The 26,346-nt window shown below is 43.1% G+C and overlaps 1 long non-coding RNA gene across 1 annotated transcript in view; it reads right to left on the bottom strand.

Moving 5' to 3' along the window:
- Positions 1-26,346, bottom strand: part of LOC147999750 (uncharacterized) — a 54,946-nt gene that overhangs the window by 9,549 nt on the left and 19,051 nt on the right. Inside the window, exon 3 of the long non-coding RNA XR_015643127.1 lies at positions 648-845. This is a non-coding gene — a long non-coding RNA (uncharacterized LOC147999750). The remainder of the gene's footprint in view (positions 1-647; positions 846-26,346) is intronic.

Raw genomic sequence — 26,346 nt, 5'->3', positions numbered from 1 at the left:
CAAGAAACAAATTCGATATCAGGTGGAGTCCAGCAAGTTGCTAGTAAAAAAAAGATTCCACAGAAGTGACGTTGGCTTTGGTGGAACTCATGACTATGTTTATTGACTGTCTGGGCAAGAGACACTTTTATATTCATTATTCTATAAATATTTATGATCTCAACATAAAGGGCCCAATCTTAAACCTTGTGTGTTTGACACCAGTTTAAAATGTGTGTGCATATGTTTGGGGGATCTTAATGTACTTCTCAAGTGCTGGCATGGGCCAGCCTCTGTGCTCCAGGTTGGAGAGGGTTGATGTCATCTAACCCCCATCCATAAGTTGGCTACTTAGAGCAACACACAGGTTTAGAGCTGGGAAGATATTCCCCAAGCTTTCCCATCTGCTGGGATGGAGGTAGAGGCAGGATGCAGGACCAAATTTCTATTGTCTTGACCACACAGAAGAAAGCGCACTGCCTCATCTCATTAGATGTAGTAGGTGAGAACCCAGACACCCCAGGGAAGCCACAGCACCTCTTGCTGCTTCTATTCTCTCACTGTTTAGATAAGGACAATAATCTCACCGACTCTGTGCAGCAGTGGGTGAATTAAACGAGATTAATACATGGAAAGCAAGCCCATAGAACCAGCAGAAATCCACTCACCCACAGGAGAGCTGATCAAGCCCCAATCAAACATCATACTTCCTGGGAAAGAATTTTCCTGGCAGCTCTGGTCCATTCATAGCAAAGGTGGTCCTGTTCCCTAATCAGCTCCACCCTCTTTGTCTTGGCTTTCTCACATGGAAGGGTGATTTTTCATTCTCATTACAGCTTCCTTTCTCGGTATCATTCGATTCCTTGCTAAATAAATAAATAAATAAATAAATAAATAAATAAATAAATAAAGTATCTCCCTCCCTCAGATTCTGTTAATCTGGACTAAATAATGCAACAGATCCTCAGAATCACATGGCGCTCTGTTCCCAGCCTTCCTTTCATAGAAATGAACTCATAAGGAAATCTCATCAGATGGGATCACATCGCCACTGCAGCCACACCCTGTGATGGCTGCACACCATGCTACTACCCCGCTTGCTTCCTCTCCTGGCAGCCCTATGCCTCATCTTTGCCCATCTTACTGCCTTTCTTTGCAGTTAATCCCTGCATCCCCTGGTGAAGAGATGGTTATAAAGTAAGCTGTACAGACTTACCCCCTGGAGGAAACCTGGGGCTCCGTCAATTCCTATTGGGATGACCAACTTCTTTCAGGATAGTTCCTTTGTCTTAGCACCACTTGGGTATCAAACCTAAGCCATCACTACTCAACATATACCTACTTTAGTAAAGTATGGCTACTGTTGCATTAATCTGGTAGTTTAATGGTTTTGAAACCCAAGGTCACACAGGCTGAGAGTTACAGAGCTGGGGCTGGGACCACAGTCTTTCCCATCCCTTTGTTCATCACACTCATGTACCTTGTGCCCAGTAGTCAACTGAACATGATGAGGATCTGTGGGTCTCTCAAAATGGACTCCACCGCCACCGCCATCGCCACCACCAAGAGCACTTTAAACCAATTTTCACTCTATAGACTTGACCTCAACTGAAACTACTCTGTAAAAGTATAGGATAAGGATACTAACTGAAGCATGGCATGGGATGGCACAAGACCAAAAGCAACAACAGTGCCCATCCATTCAGAACTCTGTAATAAGGTCAAGGGCACCCACACAGTGGTGTCTATGCAACACTTAAACAAATGAGAAAGAGCATATGTGTTGAGATGCTTCTCCCAAGTCCTACAGCTAGAGGAAGAAGAAAGTGCAGGAACCATAGCTCTGCACAGATCTGGAACCCGGCAGCAGCATTGCCCCCGGTGTCATGGAACTAAGGAAGGAACTAAGTTTGCTATATTTATCTGTTTTGATTGTTTGAATCTCTAACCTAGATGATTTCCAACTTAAAAAAAATAGAAAAAGGTTGCTTTATGCAGCCCTAAAATAATACATGTTTGAGTACAATTTTCATTAAATAAATGTTATTTTTTTTAATATTTTAGGAAGTCATCAAACTAGCAAATATTCACAGACTAGTGGAGAGTGATTAAACTCATTCTAAAAGGTCCTCCCTAGAAAGCGGAACAGGCAACAACAAAGCAATTCTGAAGTCTGATGGAATCGGAGAGCCAGTCCAGGTCCATCACTAATCACCATTGTGGGCTTCCAGTCTGTGTCTTCATCCATGCAACAGAGTAAGAGTATCTATTTTGAAGGTTGGAGTATTTATCAAATGAGATCTAAAAACAATAAACAACACATAGTAAGCATTCAGTGATAGGGCTTTTGGAGTTGTTAGTGTCAAAGCCAGGGCCCTGGGAACCAAACAGTTAAAGAGTTAAGTGATAGAAGAAAACCAAGGAAGGAAGGGGATAGATTCACTGTGGACACATTGGGAAGAGTAAGTATGCAGGTCCAGGGAGCCTCCCAAGTTTGTCTTTGGCGTACTGGACCCAGGCTTTGGTATACATGAGGGTAAGATCAAGCTAAGCAGTCCTGGCCAAGGTGTGGTCCAGCCTGTCACTGTCTAGACTCCAGTCTTGCCTCAAGGTGGCCTGACAAGCTGTCAGGATGATATGAAACCTTTCAAGGAGACAAGTTTCTCCTATGGCTGGCACAGGGCTTCTTCAATCTTTTCCTTCTCCCAGCACCGGATTCCTGAGGACAGTTGTTTCAATTGTCTGGTAGCCAAAGGGAGGGGCACAAATTGTCTCCTTAGAGGATCTCCCCTCCTGCCAGGAGGGTGACAGGTGAGTACAGAGCTAAGGTGAGTGAGAGCTAAGTAGATAGAGAAATAAGATGCCACTGAAAGGTTAAGTCTGTCACTCTCCATTTTTCCCTCCTCTCTTCCCTTTATCAAGGGAATAGACTAGATCTGTTGACAACACACCCTAGCAACAACAGGGCCACCAAGCTTTGCACTCACTTGGGTCGAGGATTTCCTAAGCTGGCGACCTAAGGAAAGTTTAAACAGTCTAGGTCTTTAAAAAATGATTGTAGGTTCAGGAAACATCACAGAAGTAGGAACAAAAAGACTGTATGAGCCAGAGAACCAGGAGAACCGCCATGAGATCCTGTCTCTGGAAATGGCAGGGATGCCCAACAATGTGGCTGCCCAAATAAGACCTGAACAAGTGCTACAAGCAGTCATGATGCTAATGTGGAAGGTGGAATCTTATGGGGCTCCATCCCTAGTCAAAGAGCTACAGGCAACTCAGAAATGCAGAGAGCAGGAGAAGTAATGCTCCTCAGAGATCAGCTACTGAATCGATTATCCAATGCCAACTGGTCAACCGTGAAACTATATACATACAAGTAACACAAAATGAATGAAGCAGGTAGTACTTATATATTTAGGCATATATATATATATATATATATATATGAATTTAAGAGAGATTGAGGGGGTATGTAGGAGGGGTTGATGGGAGAAAATAAAAAACTGATGTAATGATGTGATTATATTTGTAATGAAAAAACCAGCTGTGACATCATAATAGCGAGCATGGATTATGGGAGATGATAACAAAACAACAACAGTCTCTGCCCTCAGTAAGCAAAGGAATGAACCTTTGTGCTCCTTGTCCAGAGTTCCTATGCCATGGAATGATGCGGTTGGCATTGCCTTTACTCTGCCTAACTCTCCTCCTCATTCTCGAATCTCACTCCCTCTTGCTTTCTCTTAATAGTTATCTGATTCAAGCTATCATCCCTAGCAAGATCATTCAACCTAAACTTCAACTCTGTTTCCACGGGTCAGGCCAGGGCTGGTAGGTAACACACGTGGAGTGGTTAGCACAGCCGTTGCTACCAAGGTATTTCTCTAATTCCTTACCCTGATTTGAATCTACCACATGTAAAGAAAGCAAAGATCTAGAGAGTCAGGCAAAGTTTAAGCTTTTTTTATTATTATTATTAAAAAAGTTGTTGTGGCGTTCAAATTAACACAGTCCTCTGAGAGCTTCCCTCTGCATGTGGAGACACGACCCTTTGTAAAGCTGCATTAAAAAATAGAACTGGCAATGGTGTTGACTCCTGTTTGAGCTTGCCAGAAAGGTTGGAAATGAGCATGCTTCTTCCTGCCTCTCTTGGCTACGTTCCCTGTTAGAAGCTGGTAGAGACAGAATCCTTCTCTTCCTCAACTTTCCCTTGAGCTGTAAGTATGTGGAGTAAGGGGTGGGGTGTCAGAAAAGCACACTCCCACCTCCCAACCCCCCACTCCCCCACCTTTCACAATCAAGGAGGTGATGATGTAGAAATATCATGTGCTGGCAGTAAACTCTGGGAGCTCCTGATCAGGTTCCCATGGTGTTGTTTAATCCTTAATCATCCCCCTTGGCATACGTCCCATTGCTACTGCTTGCATAAAGTTGGAAGTGGCTAATTGCTTCAATCTGTATTTGCTGTATGGCCGTGCTTAATGCAAACCTCACTGGGACTCCCTATAGGACCATGTTGACCTAATATTCTATTTTATCTGCTTCCAAGAAGTCTCTTCTATATTTCCTCATAATTCTAAAATCTTCCTAGTCCCAAATGGACAGTCAACAACAAGGGATACATTTAAATATGTCTGCAGAGAAACTCCACGTTAGTTACCATATCTCTTAATGGGCTTATCAGTGGGGTTATTGTCATGAGCAGGATTCTGTGGAATTCTATGGGTTCTATGGAGACTGCTTTAACCATTGGTTCTCCCTGAACACTATTCTAACAACAGAGTGCAATGATTATTCTTTGAAGCTTTCATACCAAGAAATAAAGTGCCAGATCATTTTAGCTAATTTAAATTAAAACGTGAGGGCTCTTGGGATTGAAAACATATCACTCAGCTGTGGGCTTTCACAGAAGAAAAGGTGCACTGTACTCTTCAAGAATTAAAGGACAAACACCATTTCCTCAAAAGCAAAAACACTGGAAACACCAGATACAAACACAAAGAAGTACCCTGAGATACCCTCAAGAAGCCTTGCTTGCCCTAACATTTTTGACTCTAGTGTTGATGGTGAGACCATTCATGAAAACAGTTCCCAAAACGCCAGTGTCCTCAGGAAGAAAAAATGAAATCAGTATTGCTTGGCCCCTACAGTCCAGTGATAAAAATCATAGCCAAAATCAACTTGGGGAGGAAAAGGTTTATTACATAAACAGGTTACAGCCCATCATCAAGAGAGTTCAAGCAGGAACCCAGAGACAGGAACTGAAGCAGAAACCAGGGAGGAGTGGGGCTTACTGGCTCTTCTCCACAACTTGCTCAGCCTGCTTTCTTATATATTTTGCCCAAATAGTACCATACTATAACCTTGTACAACTTGATTTTTTAAACATCAGTTTATGGTATTTGAGACTGATTCTGTCTAGCCCCTTTGGTAAGCATTGCTCTGACTGTTGTAGCAGTTCATCTACCAATTCTGCCATAAATGAAAACTTGGCATTAATCACAGTTCCTTGCTATTAAAACAATGCTGGAACCTGGGGAGATGCCACTGTTTGTAAAATGCTTGGCATTTGACTATAAGAACCTGAGTTCAGATCCTCAGAACCCACATAAAAGCTAGGCTTAATGGCATGCTCTGTAAATCCAGAGATTTGGAGGTTGAGGAAGAGAGCTGAATTCATGAGCCTCACTAGCCAGCTAATTGAGCCAAATTAATGAGCCCTTGGTTCAGTGAGAAATACTATTTTAAGACCTATGATGGAGAGAGACAGAGGAAGACCCCTGGTAGCTGTCTCTGGCCTACACACACACACACACACACACACACACACACACACACAGACGTGTGTGTGTGTGTGTGTGTGTGTCTGACGTACACACGCATGCACACACATGCAGACATACATGAATGCAAAAATATACCACACACGTATGTTTTAGGATGCTGAGGTGAATCAGTGCAGTACCCACTTCTGCACACCTAAAAGAATTTCTCTGAAGCAAAAGCTCAGGGGTAAGACTTGCTGAGTCAAATGTCCTATGCTTTCTAATTTTACAAACCATTGCCAAATGGCTCTTCAAAATGGCTTGTCAATTATCCACCCACCACACTGCATTAGTGTTCCAGCCCTCCAGATCCCCATCAATCTTTGGCACTGTCAGACTTTTCAGTTTTGCCAGTCACCTCAGTGTGAAATGGCACATTGTCACTTTAATTTGTGTGCCCTTAATGACTTGTGAGATTGATGGAACACTGTCAGATGATTTTAGCTGTTTTTTTTTTCCTATTAATTCCCTGTTGATATTTTCTGCTATTTCTGGTGTATTTATTGCTTTTTCTCATCATTCATATCTATCTGTGTAATACATTTTCCCCCAAACAGATTAAGCATTGCTAATGAAGAATGATAGTCTGCTCATTCATTAAATTAATACTCATCTTTCATTCATTAAATTAGCATCCATTGACGTCCTTATATTCGCCAGACATTGTAGAAGCAGTGGCCATATAAGGCAAGGGCTCCAGTGATGTCATTATATAAGTCTTTAGTTTTTCCACCACTTAAGTTAATAATTTATAATGATAAATTTTAATAATGTTAGCACCTAAGGAGATTTGGTGAACAAATAAACTGCAAGCACAATTCTGAGAGACCAAGAGTTGTCTCAGACCGCCTCTGTGGGAAAGTCCTATAGCTGAGACTGTCTATATTCAAGAACAACAAGAGGGAGAGTGAATATAAGCAGCTAGCACACATGAGGAACCCATGCTCTAACATTACAAAGGCTTCCTCAATAGGAGACATGTTCTAAGACAGAAAGGTGGATGCTGATCCCCAAGTGATCAAAAAATATAGCCATATTGACACCTGGCAGCCTGTTGTACAGAATTACGTCAACAATTGCCCTAGTTTCAACCTCTCCCACCACCACCCCCCCGCTTCTCAAATATTAAAAATGAAAGGTGTCTTTCTACATACACTTTCTAAAAATCCCTCATAATTATGTGTAAGATATGTGTGAAAATATTTGTGAGAACTTCCCATCTCTGCATCCGATGCTTTTTACATTAAATATATCTATACTTGTTCATCAAATGTCATGCCTAAGTCCTCTTTCCCATGCCTGCAGTTAGCCTCTCATTTCCTTCATAGCATTTACCTTACATAACCCTTCACACAGTGACAGAATGGGCTCCGGCTGATGACTGAATAGGTTGCACCATAACGCTCAGGGGTGAAAATGAAGAAATCTTTGTTTCCTGTCCCAATTCCTCTGTACAGAACAAAAGTACTGCTCTGAAGACACTCTTACCACTGTACATCTGATTTGGAAGCCTGATGGTTCTCCAATGGTAAGAGTCAGGCCATTGAAAGCAGAAAGAGACCTTCAGGTCCTCCCCACTCATCTACATCAGAATGTTGATGTTAGGCAGTATGAGTCACAGACAGCCGTCTTTTGCTCTCTGAGTATCTGCCTGATAGGTACATCCCAGGGGGGTAAACACTGTGACACTGTGACACTGTGCTAAAGCTAGAGCCTTAGCACGCTGTGTGAAGGTCTCGACTTGCCAGGACCAAGTGATTATTATTAGAAAGAGGAGCCTTGTGCACACAGAGATCTAAGACAGTGTGACACATATGTGTAGGAGCCAGAATCTGTAACAGAGAGGCCCAGGATAGTGCTCTGAGCTCTGGCTTTTATGCCTCAGTGGATGGCAATGACCGAAAGATCCAGGGGATGAGACAAAGGATCATAGAATGGGACAGAAGCCTTTAGAGGAAAGAGCTAAGATGGTGATACAAACGTGTGAGTCACTTGAAAATGGGCTAGAAATGAGGAGAGAGTGCCTGGGGGCATCTTTGCAGAAAAGCTAACGTTTCGTGTGGAAAGGATGCCCTAACAAGAATGTGGGAAAGAGCAGGTTGAGGAAGAGGAGACCAGAGCAGAGAGGAGGTAAAGGGGCCGAACTGACCGCCAAGAGGACACACCAGCAGCAGCCAAAGAGGGGAGGCTCTTGGCTCTCCTACAAGATAACTGGGAAGCTTTAGAGAGAAGGGACTTAGGCTGTTCCCAGAGGAATGGGTGGAGGGGGCTACTCCAACACGGAGAGGAGGGGACAGGCAGCTGGAAACAGGGGATCAGCACTATCCAAAAACTAAAATTAAACAATGTCTCGGGGGTCAGGGAACGACATATGTCAAAACTGAGATTTTCTACACAGTAACCTGCTGAAAGGGGACATGGGAGAGGAAGCTCCGGCCAGAAGGGCCCTGAATGTTTGGCAAAGAACCTGGCTTTTCCTCTCCAACAGAAGAGTCATCTGTGGTTTCTGAGCCTAAGACTGGCTGTATAAAGCCAAGAGAGAGGTTTAGTAGCTATGGGAGAGGCCATCGTTCCCAGTAACTAGGTGGGGATGCTTCAGAAAAGCACTCAAGCTGCTATTCAGCAGCGAGGGACAAAAACACACAGAGCAGGCAGCTGTGTTACACCATCCGTGGAACTCCTGGGTGGGAAATCCTCTGAGGCGGGCGCCGCGCAGAGCTGTGAGCATCACAGTGAAAGCATCCGAGAGGAAGGGCTGGAAAACAGAAAGCAGAGCTCCCCAAGCAAAAAGCAGGCGAGCACACTTGACTCCTGCAGTTTCTTCTTGGTCTATTGCTCAGGCTGAGCCTTACCAGTCAAGAGGGGAGAAGCCAAACCATGTTTACTCTGCCCGCAAGGCCCGGGTTCATCACCTTGGGGGCATGAAGCCTGCTCAGACACCAGGAGACATTGCCTTCTCTAGGCATCTGCCCCAGGGATTCACAGCTGTAGCTTTTAGAAAGCTGTGACCCTGACTCCTCTTTCTCGCCACCTTCTGACTCTGGCAGAGAAGTAGAAGCAAGACAAAGAAGTGTGGGAGACCTTTTCAGAGATTTCGCTTAACAGGGATGTCAGTGGGGACTGGAGACATTCTGAGCACTCATAGCAGACAAAAAGATGAGAAGAGACATCATGGAGCTGACTCTTCTCTGTATACTTCTTTCCTCTCCCAAGTGACAATAATGGCAACAGTCCCTCTGTCATTTATTAGCCAACACAGTACTCACCCAATGGATAGCCCAGACCTGTCCCTATTTCTGCAATGCGAGCCTTCCGTCTAGTGGCAAAGATAAGACCTAAGTGAACAACCACTTAGGCTTTGTAATTGCATTGAGTTTTCAGTATGAAGCACAGCAGCAGGGATAAACACAGGCTCGTCCATATAGACAATCAGAGGACATTGATCCCTAAAGAATTATAAAGCTGTAGGGTGGCTTAAAAAGTCATCCAGGAAGGGCAGGGGTCACCAGGGATGTTCTTGGGGAGCAAACCACCCACGATAGCCATAGAAAAAGACTTGGGTCTTTGTTCTAAAATCAGTGGGCAGCCACAGAGCACTTCAAAGCAAGGAGTAGCTGGTGAGACCAGATGCTCTTTGAACAGCTAAACAAGCAGTATTGCTGTGAGTGTTGTCTACCAGTGAGAAGCACTTCCTCATCCTCCCATCCCTGGGGTTTGTCCATGACCTTGGCTCAGTAGTTTTCCTCGGGTCAATGGATCACTCGGCTGCTGCCAAAGGAGGAGAAAGAAGCAACCGGCAGATGTTCCCTGGAACGGTGGCCAACAGAACGCTGCTCTCAGGCGGCTGGCATGCATTTAGAAACATGGGAGTCAGATAAGGGCATCTTGGAACCGTTTGGAGGTTATTCCAGCCTACTTAAGAAAGATATGCATATCGGGGAGTGCCCAACATACTCTGTGCAGTGGAAAAAGCCAGGGAGGAAAAGCAAGAGAAATGGGGTCCAGTGCCCTGGGATCTCAGTGTGTTTACATCTCGAAGGTATGTATGCATGCACACATTTGCATGGAAGAGAAGCCCGAAAGCCAATGCAATGAAACTACTAACATCTTCTTTTTATTTTTCTTCTTGCCTTAGTGAGTTTTCAAAAGGTTTCCCATGGCAGTTGGTGAGTTGAAAGGAAGATGGCCTCTGTTGTGGTCCTAAATGGCTGGCCCCAGATGAGTCTGTTCCTCTGAGTCTTTACATTATCAAACACCCTTGTTCAGCATAGGCACAGCCTGGTGAGATCTGAGCAGGAAGATTCAACTCTTGTGACTGTTTTCTCTTGAATAACAGTTGTGTTTCTTAGGGTCCCAAACTCTAGCAGAAGAGGGACCTGAGAAAGGGCCCCTTCAATCTCATCAATGCATTGCCAATTATTGAGTGGCTCCCTCTGACTGGCCTGGGCCTCACAATCAGAGAGCCAGGTTCCCAGAAGCAGAATGAACTTTTGAGGTCCTTTAAACCTAAGGCTTATATATTTTGTAATCTAATGAGAAAGCTAATCTTCTATGCATAGCTAATCTTCTAATGAGTTTCTGTTGCCATAGTCCATTGGATCTGAAGGTCAGGGTGGAGCTTGAAGGCTAATCAAAGCAGTCATCTATGATCTATAACTCCTGGCCTGTGCAGCTGCCTTGGCACTTAGGATTTCCTCTACCTGTGGCATAGGAAAATTCAGAAGCATTTCTCGATATATTGGTGAGAACTCTTCCACAAAGATATAGATGGTAAAACTGGTATAAGCCCAGAAGGTATTCAAGTAACAGAAAAATCTAAGGCAGAACTTGGCCTCACCATCCTGGCCTGAGTCACATGCCCACCCCTGAATAGTGACTACCCTGGAGAGGATAGGAGGCATAAATTAGCAAGGTCTCAGGCAGTTACAAGCCCTTGAAGTCTGTCTGCGGAAGGAAGTAACCTCCCCCAAAAGCTCAGATTAAAGGAAGATTAGGAATGGCTCCCCAAGAGGCACTGAGATGTTATTACCATGGATAAAGAGTGGGCGCCCACCTGGCACAGACAGCAGACACCCATGAAGCCAAGGGCTTACTTAGGGTCACTAATTCATCTGCTTCTAGCCGTGTCCTAGAGGCATCCTGGGATATGAAACTGTGGGCCTCTGGGAGCAATTGGAAGAGACTACTGTCCTCCTGGGGTCTGTTTTCCATGGAGCTCCCAAAGCAAAGTGCTCTAGCTAAAATGCAAATCTAGCCACAGCTCAGATTAGGAAGTCATCATCACAGCCAGATGCATTTCCCACAGCCTGCCACTCCCATAGCCTGAAGGATCAAATGCAAGGCCCTAAGTGGAGTGCAAGGCCCTGTGCCTGCTTTTGCAACTCCCTCACTGGCAGCACATTCTTCCTAGCAACTCAAGAGTTCCCAAGCAAGATGGAGCTCCCACTCAGGCACACACCAGGGTGCCTGCACTCTTTCCTCAGGCTTTTCCCTAGTACAGCCCTAGCTTTTGCTCATGCATATTTTATTTGTCTGTCTGTCTGTCTGTCTGTTTTTAGACAAGGTCTCACTATGTAGCTCTGGCTTTCCTGGAACTCACTGTGTAGACCAGACTGGCCTATATTCACAGAAATCCACCCGTGTCTGGGATTAAGGGCTTGTGCCACCACTCTGGGCTTCATGCAGAATTTATGCTGATATTTTCTTTACAACTTGGTCTGACATCATCTCCAAGAAACTCCCTCCTGAGCCAGGACCTTCTCTGGGCACCATAATGCCCTAAACACTTATCTGTATTTACACTTAAATATCCCAATTGCTGTTGTGTGAGTACAGTTCCACAGAACAATCACAGTAAGAATTGCTTCTTAATTACATGCGCTGTCCCAGGTGCCAGCACGTCTTCTTACTGAAGGATTATTGAACTAAACATTTTTGGACTCAGTGTTCATATATATAGAACGAGGCCACTGAACTACTGTAGCTAAGACACTCCTAGTTCTCAAACGCCATAGAAAGAACCGTCTTCTCATTAGACAGCAACGTCAGAAGAGAATGAAACATAAAGAAAGTCAATTTTAAGTTGGAGGGCAGAGCCTAAATTCAAACTAAGTCCCCAAGGAAGGGATGATACGGTGGCCAAAGGAACAGACCATAAATGGCATGTCTAGAATGGAGTGGGTTAGTAACGTGTCAAAACAAACAAGGTGACGAAAATAGGTCTATTTTATCTCTCGGGGTAAAATAACCACAAGGGGCACCTGAGCGATTGCAGACTCCATGCCCAGCATGCACTGGCCAAAAAGATTGAGAGCTCTATGGTGACGTCATGTCCCTCCAGGCCATGAACACCATGAATATCAGTCAGGGGATCTCACTCAGATAAACCTTATCATGGGCTTCCTTGGATTCTTGTGCTGTTCTTCTCACCTCTGGAAGGGAGGAGATGTCTATGGCCAATTGAAAACAGGCTCCTAAGGTAGCCCTTCCCCCTTCCCAGGCAACCTGGCTTCTCCATTTGGGGGAAAAAAGTACATGTCAGGTACTTAAGGAGGAAAGAATGTAAATTAATTTTTTTATGAAAAATCACTTATTTTAGGACAAAGTCTAATTAAGAGCTTTCAAAATCCATTTGTATCAAATAAAATTAATTCTCTGTGCACTATCTAGTTGACTTCCTGAGGCTTCAGGGAGAGCTTGTTTTCAAAGGCATTAAGTCGTCCTTTGTGTTCCTGGGTCTTGTTTTTGTTTTTCTGTTTTTTAAACTCCACAGAGTTTGTGCCAAAAGACGTATTTTGCCTCCTGAGTGGAGTTTGCTAATACAGATGTCCTTTGCTTCATTTAATACACTCATTTAACCTCAGCCCAGATGATGGCTGCCTGTCGTCCTCTAACTCAGGCATCCTGACAATTTCATGTTGAAAATTAAAGTAATAGTCTTTCTGAGCCTGAATTGATTCTGCCCAGGTCTTGTTTCAGAAATCATAACAAAGAGAAACCATGGCCTGGGAGGCCTTGGGTTTCACAGATCCCTGCATTACTGGCTGGGAGCCATGGTGTGAAATTGGAGCATTTTCCCCCCTTCTTCGTCTCTCACATGGAGGAGCAGTCACTTGAACTCTGTCACTGGCTCCTGCGACTTTGTTGTTGCTGTTGAAAAGAAAGCAGTTCAGGGACTGGTAATTAAATCACCTGCTTATTACCCACCGAGGCCCCACCGAGGCCCATAGAGTTCACTCCGAACCAGAAACCTTCTTACCCATGGCTCTGAGAGGCAGAGTCGAGGAAACCAAGGGTCTGCTCTTAAGGTTGACATGAACTCTCATAGAAGGCAAATCAAGCAAAATAGAGGAGCAAAGAGCCCATCTGCTGTAACTCAGCCCCTGTCTTCACAAGTTTATTTGGTCCCATGTAGCCATGTGTGAGCCCAGATGCTCCAAATAGCTTCTCAATCCTCCTCTGTGTCTCTCTTTTCTTCTCCATGATGTAGCACAAAGTAATTGGCCCAGTGAGCTGGACAGGATAGGCAAGCATATGGGAGGAACAAAGTCCATATCCTTAGCCCCTCCAACAAACCGTGTCAGCAAGTTCATTGCTTATTGGCTAGATGACATTAGAAAGAGGGTGTCCCAGGAGCTAATGCACAGGCCTCTATTCTAATTAGAGAGATTCAGCCCTAAAGTTAGGCATCTGGTTTTACAATGCTATGTCGTTCTTGATATTTTCTAGCCTTGTAATACTGGACCAAAGCATCGGATCCAGGATTAAGATTTGGGAGGACCATGTTTTGTGAACCAAGACTTCCACTATGCAGTTCCATGGTTGATAAGGGCCATGTGGGTTTCAGTCTTCAAGCATATATATTTTTCTTCAAAGTCTCTTCCAATTCCAACTTTCCAGACTCTTTGATCTCCCTTGAATGTCTTCTCATATCCCAGGACTCTGTGATTAATTCTTTTAAATACTTCTCAAAAGAAAGCTAAAACTGCATTAAATGGACTTTTTTTTCCTCTTTGATAACATATGTTTCTACTACAGCATCCATAGGACATACATGATGGTATTACCAGACTCTGACAACTACAATGTTCCCACTTGGGAGAACACAGGGTTGCCCACCCCAATGGTTTGCTCTGGAAGCACCAGACTGAACATGACCTTTCTCTAGTCTTACTCTGACTTGTATGTTCCTCTTCCTGGGCAAATTTATACTAGGAGAGGAGGGCAGGGCTTCGCCACCCAAAGAAAAAATAATATCTCCAACCTCATCCCTCTAGCTACCCTAGAGACCTTAATTAAGGTAAACCCTAGGCCCAAGCTGTCCACTAAAATAGCTACTAACCCATGTAGCTCTCTCACAGTGGGTTTGTGGGTAATGCATACTAAAGTACAGCTTTCAAAGGCAGCAGGAAAAGAAATCATGGACTCCATATTCAAAGGATAATGTAGTGGATATATCTGGTTATATAAAACACATCATTGAAACTAGTTTCCTTGTCCCGTTTTAGCCTACCAGCAACTATAAAATGACATATAGTACATACTGAGACCAAAGACACAGAGGTCTCTCCCACTACCAGTTGGTGGCAGCCACTAGGAAGCATTCTATCACCATAGCTGCACTCGCCATGAGAACCAGGATCAATAAGAACATTTTACCAGGCCTGAGGAGTGAGGCCTTCTCTGGATTGACTTTAAATGGTGACATTTCCTTGCACTAGGCAGGGAAGGGAGGCCCAACACCCAAAAAGGATAAAAGTGTTTCTCAAAGCCAAGTTACATAATTTCTTTCTTCTCCTTCTCCTTCTTCTTTTTTTTTTTTTAAGTTTGACAAATTCACACTGATTTCAGCACCAGGAACTCTGCCAGTTTGGCAGTTCTATTCTGAGTTTTCTCTCTGATCTGAGGTACAAAGTTCCTGGACTGTGTGAGTTTTCCTTCCTGCTACAGGACTTCTGACCTGCTTGGAAAGGTTACAGTCAAGAACTTAAAAACCAATGCAGTGAGATTGCAGGATAACGTAGGAGAAAGTTTTTGCAAGAGAAAACCAAACAGACCCAAAACAGTCCAGCCAGCATTTACACGAACTGACAATAAATAAATAAATAAATAAATAAATAAATAAATAAATAAATAAATAAATAAATGCAAGCTTCCTTTTGAAAACTTCCTCCTAGGAGACAAGGTTCCACTCAGACACAAATTCCAAGGCCCTCTCTGCTCTATCTTATCAGGTGACCCAGCTTCCACCTCTGCAGCCTCCTGCTGCCTCTCCTCCTACTGTTCACCCTTGTACACTATGTAAATCTCCCTGGCTCAGCAGAAACCTGTTTCTCTCCCTGAGACCTACTTAAATGCCAGGCCCTTGAACAGGCTTCTGACGCATATGTGAATGGCTGGCTATGCTTCAGGGTTACCTGCAACTGTCTGTGCTCCTGTGGGTGGAGCTACAGAATCCCTGACCCATCTCAGGTAGGGGATGAGTGTGTGAATCAGCCAGGGGGTGAGCAAAGGAGTGTTTTGTCACTACTATGTCTGAATACACTGCAACTATTTTAACAACCAAATCAAACCACTTTTCATTCCCTAAAGATAAAAAATTAGTCTTTACTTTTGAACTTTGAACATGTACAAAGGACTTAAGCCCTCTGAAGACAGAGATATGTTTATCTGTGTTTACTTAGCTTATTTTCTAGCAAGTGCTCAGGAGACAAGGTATGGAGTAATCTGATGGTGTCAGAGACCGATGAACCATCTTGCATTTGCGATCAATTAGTTCCTTAAACACATTACTTTTATATTCTGTTATGTAGACTCTTGCTACAAATAGCATACAGTTTTAGTTTTGAAGGTTGATAAATGTATTTATGTAACTGTGGTGGTTTGAATATGCTTGGCCCATGGGAAGTGATACTATTAGGAGGTGTGGCCCTGTTGAAGTAGGTGTGGCCTTTTTGGAGGAAGTGTGTCACTTTGGGGGTGGGCATTGAGACCCTTCTTCTAGCTGCCTGGAAGCCAGTCTTCTCCTGTTTGCCTTCAGAACAAGATATAGAATCCTCAGCTCCTCCAGAGCCATGCCTGCCTGGATGCTGCCATCCTTTCTGCCATGATGATAATGGACTGGACGGTAGAACAACTAAATGTTGTCCTTGATGAGTTGCCTTGATCATGGTGTCTCTTCTCAGCAGCTGAAACCCTAACTAAGACAATATGGAATAAAAGAGTGGAATCAACTACCCAGATGGCGTTGGGGAGCATGACGGAGAATTTCTGTGTAACCCAGAACAACCTTCTCAGGTAGCTTCTGACCATAGTGGGCTGGTCCCTCCCACACTAATACATAGTCAAGAAAGTGCACTACAGACTCTGCCCACAGGCCAATCTGATGGAGGCAATCCCTTAGTTAATGTCCCCTCTTCTTACGATCCTTGCTTGTGTCAAGTTGACAAAAAACTAACCAGTACAAGAAGTATGACCTAAACAACATTTGGTGACAAGGAATAACACTTTTATATGAAATAGAAAATGGCACATTATCAAAATAGTCCCCTAATCAGGCAGTGGAGAGGACAGTTCACTGTTGGTAAGTGTATTGTCTTTCGTAAAGAAGGATTGATGGAATATGTCATGACAACACTGATTTCTACCCACACCATTCTTGAATATAAAATTCAGAGATGTTTTATGTAAAAACCCGGAATGAATGATGGAAATAGCTTTCACTCCAGAACCAAGCACAATCAAAAACCAAGCATAGAAGTGCATGTTTTTGCAAGGAGACCACACTGGCAGATTCTCCAAAACATCTATTCCTTAAGAACATACACAGGCAGGAAGGGGAGAGCAGTGCTTGAGACCCTGAGGTGCGACTAATTTCCTGACTCTTCAGTGGGTCCACAGGGTAACAAAAGGTACTGCCATGTTTATGGGTTTCTGAGCTATTTGGGTCCTTCTAGCATACTTTCAGTCCAAAATTTTGAAAGAAAAACTGTCTCACAGAATGGAAATTTGTGCCCTTAAAGGGACTTGGAGCCAGCGTTGTGACTACTTAAAATACTTGTTTTGCAAAAAACAGCATATTTCCCCCAAATTAACAAAATCCTTGCTAGTGTTGCTCTAAAGTAAGAAAAAGGGGGAGACAAATCCATTCTTACTAAGGAGGCATCACTAAACCTGAAGACATCTTCAATTCAATCATACAGAATGAAAAATTGAAAAGAACTTTTATTTTTTGCATTTCCCCTTTTCCATAGAAAACATTTCTTTTCCTATCACTATCACCACCGTCAATGCATATTTAGCAAAAGTTGCGGATGCTTCAGAGAAAATAGTAAAAGTATGTTTGTTCTACCTTAGCATCCAGCCAGACTTTACTCGTTAACAGCTTGACTGTGGGCAGGTTAGTTAACCTCTCTGAGAACGGGCACAACAGTGCTATCTCCCAGCTTCATATAGAGTTCATGTGAAGCTCAGATAGGACAGTGGCTTAGTTAGCTTTCTATTGCTGTGATACATGCATGACCATAACTAACTTGGGGAGAAAAGGACAGGGCAGGAACTCAAAGCAGGAACCTACAGACAGGAACTAAAGCAAAGATCATTATGGAATGCTGCTTACTGTCTTGCTTGTCATGGCTTACTCATTCTGCTTTCTTATAAAACCCAGAACCACCTGCCCAAGAGTGGTGCCACCCATGAAAGGATGGCCCTGACCACATACATCTATTGTTATTCAAGAATATACCCCACAGACTTGACTACGGAGAGGTTTTCTCAAGTGAAGTTCCCTCTTCCCAGATGATCCTGGCTTCTATTAAACTGACAAAGAAACAATACAGAACAGACAATGTGTGCAAAGTAAGTGCAAAGCTAGTATTTGACTTTTTATTGTCATTGTCACTGTCAGCATCATCATCACAAAAATAAATACTTTATATGGTTAGTCATTTGAAGTGGAACCAACATGTTTGTTTACTTTTCTTTTGAAGGGAAAACTCCATCCTGTTTAGCAAAATAAAGAACTAAATAAGCTAGCAGAGGGGTTGAAGAGGAAGAGGTGGAGGAGAATGAGTTGAAGGAGGAGGAGGGGGGAGGAGAAGGGGGGAGGAGGAGGAGGAGGGAGGAGGAGGGGGGAGGCGGAGGGGGGAGGAGGAGGGGGGAGGAGAAGGGGGGAGGAGAAGGAGGAGGGGGAGGAGAAGGGGGGAGGAGAAGGAGGAGGGGGGAGGAGGGGGGAGGAGAAGAGGGAGAGGAGGGGGGAGGAGGAGGAGGGAAGAGGAGGGGGGAGGAGGGGGGAGGAGAAGGAGGAGGGGGAAGTCATCAGAAACAACCAGATGCAATGGATTCACACTGGTAGTGAGTTTGCTCTTCTCTAAGCCTTAACCTTGAAAGAGCCTATCTTACTAACATTTCCTTTTCTTTTCAAATTTTACTTGTATCAATCTACTCAAATTCCTTCAATTACAATGCATTTAATGTGTTCTAAGAGTTAGGTTTAATGCTATCTAACCAGTGAGCTTAGTTAAATAAATGAGTTTTCTGAGTTTAGGAAGTAGGAGAAAGATGGAAGGACAGAGGAACACCATGATGCAAGAGAGAGAGGGAGGGAGGGAGGGAGGGAGGGAGGGAGGGAGGGAGGGAGGGAGGGAGAGAGGGAGGGAGGGAGGGAGGGAGGGAGGGAGGGAGGGAGGGAGGAAAGAGAGGAAAAGGAAAGAAGAAAGAGGAGAGTAGGGAGGGAAAGAGGGAGAGGTGGATGGAGGGAGGCACGGAGGGAGGAAAGGGGCAAGGGGAATTTCTTCCACAGATGTACTTCTAAAGAGATTGTTACTAGAAAACAGGTTTCCTGTGGAACAACCTTTGCCAGCAGAAGATGAACCAGGCCTCCCTGCTAAGCCCATCTGGAACAGGTGCAATGACTGACAGCCCAGGCCCTGTTAACTTAGTCCTTTGTTCTCTAGGATTTCTCAGAACCTCAACACAGTATGAGGGAGCTTCAAATAACCCTGAGCACAGAGCCCAGACAGAAAGCCTAGTTATCCAACTCTACAATGTCACTTTTAAGCTTGGTTTGGCCCAGTTTACCCTTGGAAAGGGGTTTGGGGTTATAAAAGAGGTCCTTCTGCACTGCTCTCTCCCCACAGTTAAGTTTATGTATGTTTGTCTTAAGTGCACATGAAGGAATGAGTCTTAAGTTCTAGTAGGATTTTTTTAATAGTTCAGCCATTCCATGTTAGATTGCCAAGACTCTATTGTATAGAAATAATCAATATGCAATTGCAAAATGCTACTCCAGTGATACTGACACGGAAGAGGATGTTAAATACAGAGCTTCAGCCCTATCCCAGATGCCCGAGCTCAGAATTCTGGAGTGGAGGTTGTGAGAAGAGTCCCACATACTAAGACGCCAGTTGACAGTAAAGTGAAGCCATATTTTGACTCTTGCCTAGATGACTTTGATGAGACTCTGTCTCTGTCTCCAAGAACTCTAAATGGGAAGGGGCATGGTAGACAGAGGAAGAGGCAAGGGGTGCTATAGGCACCTCCCATGATTTCCTTACTCTTCACATCCCCAAGGTTGACGCCGGCACATGTGCAAATGGGCCAGCAAACATTTGTTGAATACCTGGCCAATGTGCTCAGTGACCAGAACAAGGCAGAAGAGTCATGTGCTAACACACTCAACATGCTTTGCTGCAATGTGTGTTTTATGGTACCATTAAGGGAGTACAGTAGGGGCACGAGGGGGTGAAAGGAAGGCTCTGACTCTTCTGGGAGAGAGTGGGACAGCACAGAGGACTGCACATAAGAAGGAACCCAGAACTACTTCTTGATACAGAAAGTTGAGGAAGGACTGTTCAAAGGTAGTGAAATTCTTGGAAATTTTTGATGTCTTTTCAAAATGACTAAAAGCTCCTGGAATCTTGACATTTTCAAGTATAAAATGGGAATAATCGGTTTCCAGCTGAGAGGATATGGCTTCATATTCTGGAAGCAGAAACCACAGTAGTGCATAAATCTTGGTTTCTCTTTTTTAATAGTTATTTCATTTTGATGTATATGTATGTATATGTATGTCCACCACATATGTGCAGGAATCTGTGGGGGCCAGAAAAGGGCAGTGGATCCCCTGGAACTGAACTTACAGGTGGTTGTTAAGTCACCTTGTGGGCACTACAAATCACATCCCGGAGAGCAAGAAGCTTCCTTAACCATTGAGCCACCTCCCAAGCTCCTAGATCTTAGCTTCTAAAGATAATTCTCAAATGAAAAAGACCGGGGCTCCTAGGAGAAACAGGTGTTCCTAGGACTGAGGTAATGAATACTCAAGATGAGTCTGTCAAAGGCACACCAAAGTCAGTGTTAATAGCTTCCTGTGGCCAAAATTCTAATAGTTTCAATTAAGTAGTATAAAATTATATTCCAAGCTATGAAATAGCTTCCATAAGTCCATACATCTCTAAATAATGAGATAATCAAGAGCAAGGAAGACAATGCTCCCATGCAGAATTGTAAATAATTATTGTGAATATATATATTTTCCACATTCCTTAAGTATGGGCTATACCTAGGGACTTTCAAAGACAAATAGGTCATGGTAGCTACAGGTAAGTCAACCAATGATCTTCACTAGAATCATCAGTGAGGATCCATGTTGGTAGTACTGATGGCAGCTGAGTGGTGAGAAAGAAACCTCTCTGTGGTCTTCATGAAATATATGACCTCAGTATGAGCATGAGGAAAACAGTAGAAAAATTCTGAGATGGTCTACAAAAGGCCTTGCCAATTCTCAAAATCGTGAAAGAAGCAGAGGTCTGAGAACTATCATGGTAAAGCGATATCCCCGTAGACAGGACAGCTAAATAGAATAAGAGTTTCAAGATAAACTGGAACAGAAAAGGAAAAAAGGAAAATAAACAAGAAAATCTAGATAATAATGTATGAGCTTCAACTGATGTTAGGTATTCACATTGGACCATTAATATATCAAATGTACCAAATTAATGTAAATATTGATATCATATCAATATTGTTTATACTTATTAATATTATTGATATATGATGATATTGTAACAGGAGACTAGATATAGAATGCTTGAAATTCTTACTGTCTTTCAGCTCTAATGTATTAGAATGTTTAATGTAAACATTCTAAACTAGATGTTTATGTTTTAAATGATCATACCTGCTTCACTGCCTTTTGTGGCTGCCATTAGTGATGTGTGTAAATGTACTTTCTAAACTATGATGTGTACCTCAAACATGTAGGAGTTTAAGGGCTGTCTTAATTTAGGGAAAGGAGACTGTGCTTGGTAGATACGTGCTTGCTTGCTTGCTTAGCATGCACAGAGTACTTCCTAGCACTGGTGAAACTGAGTACCAAGGAGACCACCTGTAATGCTTTGGAGGCAACATCGGGTGAAGCGGAAGTTAATATCATGCTCAGCTATCTAGACAGTTTGAGGCCAGCCTGGGATAAATGAGACTGAATCAAAAAAAACAAAAATAATTATTTTTATATACTTGCTAAAGTTTTGTTTATTTTTAATTATGTATATATGGGTGTGTGTGGGTGTGTGCGTGTGTGTGTGTGCGTGTGCACAGGTGCTCAAGCGTGTGTGCATATGTCCACAGAGTACCAAAGAGGGTGTCATATCCCCTGTTTATGAGCCATTCAAGGTGTATGTTGTGACCTGAACCTGTGACCTCTGCGAGAACAGTAGCTTAGCTAAGGTGAGAACACCTTAGCTGATGAGACAGCTCTCTGGACCTAAACATTTTTATTTAAGTAATTTTTCATCTCTAATTTTTTAATTTTCTACATTGTATTTAAATATTTGAATCGTCCTTCGTATGACGATGAGTATGTATCAGCTGTAACCTGACAGTGGTGTGACCTCACAACTTTACTAGGATTTTGGATTCGATTCTGAAGATACTGAGCATTAAAGTTGCTCAGCAGAAGATCAGTGTGATTAGAGCTGAGATCTAGGCTGGAGGCTGGGATCATAGCAGCCAAGGGAATTGATGCTAAGACAGGGCAGAGGAGAGAAGAAAAATCAAAGGACAAACCTTGAGTCCCTCCTCACAAGGATGAATTCTCTCCTTGTTATCCAAATCAGGAGCTTGCAACTTAGACTCTCTAACGATAATGTCAGCTTGATATCATTTTAATATTTTATATGTATGTATTTATTTGGCATAAGGATAGGAACATACAGGTGCATGTGCCACAGGGCATATATGGTCAATAGTTGGGTCCTGGGCATCAAACGGAAGTCATTGGGCTTGGCAGCAATCACTTTTACCTGCTGAGGTGTCTCCCTGGTCTCCATCTTAATGCTTTCAAGAGCAAGTCATTGATTGAATAAGCATGCATAAAGCTTTCAAGCTTATTAAATATCTCACAAATGCATAAACCACATAGAGCCCCTTGGTTATTCCATGTATCTATTTGATTTTGAGGTTTTATCCATGTCATAGCAACATAACACAAGTTAGTGAGTGTTAATTGCCTCAGTTTCCCTTTCTATATCATGGGCATCTAGTGGGTCTCTTTGACATTCCTCAAGAAAATTATCAAATAGTGAAATACATACATTTATCCTGATATTCATCCTTATATTTATATATCTACCCCCATGAGAAGCACTAGATTATTACTAACCTGTCCATTTGGGTGTCTTTCTCCAGCAACCTCCCTCTTGAAGCTCATACATAAAGGCACATTCTCTGGTCTCTGCCTACTTTACCCCAATACACAGTACATATGCAGCAAGCATTAGGCATTCTTAACATCATTGCTATGTCAGCTTTTCCAAATTGGCAGCCCAAATGGATTGGGGCTACTCAATGTCAGCTGCCCTGCAAGACCACCATTTGGAAAGCTCTCCAACAGTCTGCCAACGTTAATTATAGTGCACTCCAGAGAACCCACTTTTTATATCACATTATCTCAAATAAACCCTCAAATTTCTTTCATAAAGTCTATCTAGCTGGCTCCTACATGGCATTGACAGACAAACTGACAGTAATTTGATGCTGGGAATATGACTTGGAGTTTTACTGTGCCTTGTTACTTTCTTCAAGGCAGCCTTAGTTACTTTTCCACTACTGTGATAAAATGCCATGGCCACATAGAAGAAAGCATCTGTGTAGGGCTCATGATTCCAGGTAAGCGTCCCTCACCATCTTGGTGGGAAAGTGTGGCAGCGAGCATCAGTCATGGCGGCAGCAGGAACAGTGGAGAGCTCACACCTTGAACCATAAGCAGGAAACAGAGAAAGAGAGACAGACAGACACACAGAGAGAGACAGAGAGACAAAGAGATAGAGACAGAGATTAAGAGACAGAGAGGCTGAGAGAACTAGAATTGGTATGAGTCGTTTAAAACCTCAAAGTCCACTCCGAGTGACTCACTTTCTCCAGAAAGGACATACCTCCTAATCCTCCCCAAACAGCCACCAACTTGGGACCAACAATTTAAAGGTCCCGACTATGGGAGACATTTCACTGAAACAATCACAGAAGCTGTAGTCAGTTGAAGGCAAACCCCTGTCCTAGACCTCCTCATGGGGATTGGGCTCCAGCTAGACTTCACTAGAAGCTGGTCGCAACAATTACTTCATGAGACCTCCGAAAGCATTATCTCTCCCATGAGGTTCTCCACTTCCCCATGGAGCTCATCTGGGTAGCCCTGACTACATCAGCCACTTCTAACAGCCGTGTGTGTTTTTACAACAGCTGAAGCTATTTTCTTCCCTACTCCACCATGCCAGGAATCTATCTGTAGACTTTTGAAGACAAGAACCATCCAATAATGAGTGATTTCACTGTTCTATTTTTGGCACCTAGAAGATTTTTTTTTTAGGTCACTGCCACAGGGAAGTTCTCAAAACTGTCCAAGTTGGGAAGTGCCAGCCGTAGACAATCATACATTATTTTTTCCTTCTAGAGCAAAGGGATTCACCAGTAGGAACCAGGCTCTCTTTCCTACAAAATGGGATGTAGGGTGTGTGCCCCAGATTTCTCAAGAAGAACTTAAGAAGACAAATGTGAAAACTGCCATGTGATGGTCCATCTCCACATGCCGCCGCCCCCCGCACCCCAGCCCACATACCCCCTACCCTTTCTTCAACTAGACTATCCCCGTGTTAGTCCCTGAAATCAGGCTTCTCCCTCAGATCTGCCTTCTTTTTCTTCATGCTCAGTCTGAAATGACACAAGCTTCCTAGAAATCCTTCCGGACTTTCATCCACCATGGGCTGGCATTCCTACCCTCTGCTGCTGCACGATCTCCCTGTCTAGAACCGGCTCCTACTACGCATGTGCAGTGACTCAAACTTTCTGGGTTCTTTGTTCACACTATTCCCTGTTTGGCTATTGCTTCTCCTGATCTGCACCAAGATGCCTACCAGTCTCTGCCTAGAATTGAGAACCTTGAGTATACATTTTATGCTGTGCTGAATCGTCCTGTATCTCTCCTAGGACACGTGAAGTCTTCTCTGTCTTTAGTCCTACAGCCATCCAACATTGTTTTCTGTTTCCTAGAAGCTGTACCTAACTATGCTTTTAGCCAGGTACTGTCGTCAATCCATGATTAATCAGGTGCAGTGTAACAGAGGCTAAGAGCACAGATCCCAGAAACAGGTTGCCCGGGGTTGTACGTCTAATGGGGAACTTCCTCTATTTGAAGTAGAGCAAGTTCCTCGTGTCTTCATCTGTGTATCTATGAATTGCCAATAACGAAACCTGAGATTTTCAAAACTTAAATGTCTGTCACTAAATGAAAGAAGATTACATACTATAAGATTTCAGCCATATGCCATGGTGAGGAAAGATGAACTATGGAGAGAGTCAAAACACCATCACTTTCTAGAGACTAGGACAGGGCAATAAAGATATTCTGCCCGACACTGTAGAGGTATACAAGTCATTATTCACGCTTTCAAGAACATACAATGTGTCAAGAGTGTATCCTAGAGTAAATTGCAGACTTTGGGTACTTATGACATTTCAATGTATGCAATTTACCACTCTGGCAACAGAAGTTGATAATGGAAGACACTAGACCCAAGAATACATAAAATATAGCTATGCTTTCCTGCCAAATGTGCTGTGAAATTCAAACTACTTTTTAAAAAAATGAATTGTAATAAATGAAACACCCAGTGTGATGATTTTAAATTTTGCATATAAGATCTTTGATAGCCTTTCATTCAAAAATCTACATGCTAACTCTCCTCCCTTAGAGCAGGAGATGTACTCGGTCTTCCTTCTGACTGCCTTCTGGTCTACAGAATGTCACAGACGTGACACTATCAATTCCTGCCTCCCTTTTCTTTTGAGTCACTCACTCACTCATCATTGGCTGTGCTTGAGAGAACAAACAGCACCATGCAGAGGCCCCTGGAGAAGAAAGTGAGCTATTCAGAAGCTAAAGAATGCAGATTAAATGAGATATTTGTATGCAGTTCTAAGATAGGTGAGCAATAATGAAGTCATAGCTATTGTTGTTTTGAAATATTTTAAACATTCAGAAAAGCTGAGATTATAGTATAGCAAATACCCATAACCTTGACATTTATCTCTACCAATAATACATTAACATATATACCCCATATTGTCAAGTTTACAGTATTTATTTAGTGGGTGTTCACATGAGTGCCTGTGCATACACATGTGTGTAAGTGTGGGCACATGCCAGCTTGCAAGAGTCAGTTCTTTCCTTCTACTATGTTGGTCCCCAGGATCAAACTCAGGTTTTAAGGCTTGGCAGCAAGCACATTTACCTTTACCATCTCACCAACTCTCTACTTTTTAGAGATTTTAGAAACAAGATGTTACAGAGAGTTAAAGCCCTACGTACCCTTCCCACATCCCACACTATGTCTTCATAGCAGCAGATAAAGTCCTAGATTTTGATCTACATTTTTAAATTGTTAGTTTACATTCTAAAATTTTATTTAAGTGGTATAATTCAGTCAATAATTCTTTTTGAGTTGCATTTTTTTCCATCACCGGCATCTATCTGTAGATATCTATTGATATCTATCGAGGTTGGAATGGATAATTTGAGCTAGCTCATATCCACTATTATGTCAAATTCACATTATAGAAATATTTGTTAATTTTTCATCCCACTTCTGGGAGGCGTTCATATGGAATTCAAGGTCAGAGACACAAGATAACTCAAAGGTCTGTGCACAGAAGAAAGTAAATAGCAGAACGGACAAGATTAGGCTAAAGTCCCACTGAAGATACAAGGTGCCAAGACTTTAAAAGAGATTGCAGTCGCCCAAGTGCCCAGTTAGTGTAAGCTGCTGTGTTCTTTCCATTTGCTTTCTTCAGACTCCTTTGTGCAAAGACATCTAATGCATGGGATGCTTCTAGGGTGCCTCACTGCCCAGAAAGACACCCTCTGACTAAGCTTTTATCAATCTCGTTACACTTCTTGATATATCATGATTAGCTTAGGGAAGAACATGAGATCAAAGCTCAGCCAATCAGAATCTAGTCATTTTCCCCACATGGAAAGTAATGTAAGTTG

The sequence above is a fragment of the Rattus norvegicus genome, chromosome 18 (assembly GCF_021556685.1).
Source record: "Rattus norvegicus strain SHRSP/BbbUtx chromosome 18, alternate assembly SHRSP_T2T, whole genome shotgun sequence".
Taxonomy (NCBI): domain Eukaryota; kingdom Metazoa; phylum Chordata; class Mammalia; order Rodentia; family Muridae; genus Rattus; species Rattus norvegicus.
Note: the sequence above shows the minus strand (reverse complement) of the source record. Positions and strands in the feature narration are given on the sequence as shown.